We start from the raw sequence: 2,354 nt of genomic DNA, 5'->3' as shown, positions 1-2,354 counted from the left end.
AAAAAAAAAAATTAGGAAACCATTTTGCAAAATATATCAAGATTATTTTTAAATTTTTAACTTTCGACCCAAACATTGTCCCACTAAAAATGTTGTCCAATAAAATAAGTAAAGAGACATGTATAAATGTATGTCCAAGAACATTTGTTACAGTATTAATTATAATAACAAAGACTCGAAATGATTTAAATGCTTAATTATAGAAGGAAGGTCTAATGAGATATGGGGTAACCAAACAAATGGGTTGATGATTAAATACCATACAGCCCTGTATTAGAAAATTCTCTTGATAGTGGAAAGTATAAGGTATCAAATTAAATGAAGAAAGATAAACCTATAGTTAGAAATTTTTAACTGAGGATTTTTCCTCCTTTCACTAAATTATTTATTTTGTCCTGTAGCTCTCCACCTGCTGGATCAATTGGAGTCATTGCCTTAGGAAAGTAAAAATCCATTGATATGCTTCAATGCATTTTTCACTCAGAGCCGGCTTACCACTCTGAAGGAAAGCACCTTTGATACATAAGAACTAGGCCATTGAGAGAGAACTAATTTTATTTTTAATCAATAAAAAGGACATGATTGGAATATTGAGGCAGAATCTAGAAGAGTAGTGCATAAAGATGAAAAAGTTAATCACGAAATAAAAAAAAAATGCAATATTTAACATAAAATCAGTTTCCTGCCTGGTTAATAAGAAAGAAGAAAAATTCCCTCCTGGGCTGCAGGGAAGAGACTGCAGAAAGAAGGAAAGAAGAGAAGAAAGCCAGATGTAGGAAGAGTCCCTGAGGGGACTGTCCCCCTTCCTGCGGTGAAATTGAAGATGGATACTTGTGCTCCAATTAAGTTTCAGGATCTGAGAAAAGAAGGTACTTTTGTCCTACTTTCTCCACGAAATCATGGAGGAGCCACTTTCAGAATGCCAAGTGACAACAAAAAGCGTCTGCAAAAGGGTATGAATGGCAGCAGGTCAGGACTAGAGACAGAAGGGGCCTGAGAGAGCCACCCGCCCCTACAATCCCCATGGATCCCAGAGACGGAAATGGAAGGGCGCTGGGAACAATGAGACAGCAGTTTGTGGGTGGGTGGGGGCAGGGATGAGGGTGACCACAGTAGAGGATAGGGAGGCCCCATACTAAAGCCAGGAGCAGTTGGCTCTCAGCAGTAGCAGGGGAAGATGACCAAACTCCTGGCAGCAATCGCTCTGTACTGCACTGGCTGTTCCCAGGACATAAAGGATGTACTACATTGGCTGCAGATGAGCAAGGCCAGGGACTCACAGGCAAAATCCACACAAGGCAAGACCCCAGCCAGAAAGGACTGGAGAGCAACACAAGGACCAGATACCTATCCCCTGCTGGCGGGATGGTAGTATAAACTTCCTCTGTTCCCAGAGGCTAACACAGGGAGTAAGGAAGGTGAGGTGAAAAGGAGAAATTCTGAGAGAGAGAGTCTGAACTTAGAATGTAATAATAACCTAGAAGAGAGAGTTACCTTGAACTGGCAACAGATTGACTTCATTTACAAAGGAATTTAAAGCTATTCTTTACTCATCCCAGATGCGACTATAAATTTCAAAACGAGGACATCTATACACATTGCTATTTTCTCCTATCCAGTACTTATTCTCTCTTCTGATAAAAGCAGCTGAGTTTCTCAAGTTCTATTTTTCCAAGGCCTGGGTGTTTCTTTGATTTTGTAGCCTACCAAGAAATTCCTTCCCTTCCTTAACTTTGAAACTAGGTTAGTTTCTTCTGTTTGCAACTAAAGAACTCCAACTGATACAAAATATATAATTTCAATTTTGTAGTTGCACAAAAGCGTGCCCACACACACACACACGAACAAACAAACACACATTTATCTGTAAAAAAAGATCAGAAAAATAGAACTTTTTTATATTAGGATATAAAATGTTGATAGTGATCATCTCTGGGTAGCAGAATTACAAAATATTATTATTTTCTCCTCCCTATGTTTCTAAATTTCTTATTCTCCACAATGAATATGCATTATATTATTATTCAGAATATAAAGAGATAAACATATTATCCATAATGTCCAATAAAATAACATTAGGAAGCCCAATTACATTAAAAAGTCACGTCATGGGACAGCCAGCAGCTACAAGCATTAAGAACTATAGGGCAGCATGGTACAATAGAAAAAACACTAGACAGAGAGCCTAGGGACCTGAGTCTTAGCTCTGGCTCTGGAACTAACAAGCTATAGACCTTTAGTAAGTCTTTCTACCTCCCTGAGTCTCAAATTTCTTCATCTGTGAAATGAAGAGTTAAACTCCCTATAGGATCACAGAGGTCACTGACCTGTCAACCAGAACTTAGCTCAGATTC

Source organism: Pteropus vampyrus, unplaced genomic scaffold, assembly GCF_000151845.1.
Source record: "Pteropus vampyrus isolate Shadow unplaced genomic scaffold, Pvam_2.0 Scaffold25, whole genome shotgun sequence".
In the NCBI taxonomy this organism is placed as follows: Eukaryota; Metazoa; Chordata; class Mammalia; order Chiroptera; family Pteropodidae; genus Pteropus; species Pteropus vampyrus.
Note: the sequence above shows the minus strand (reverse complement) of the source record.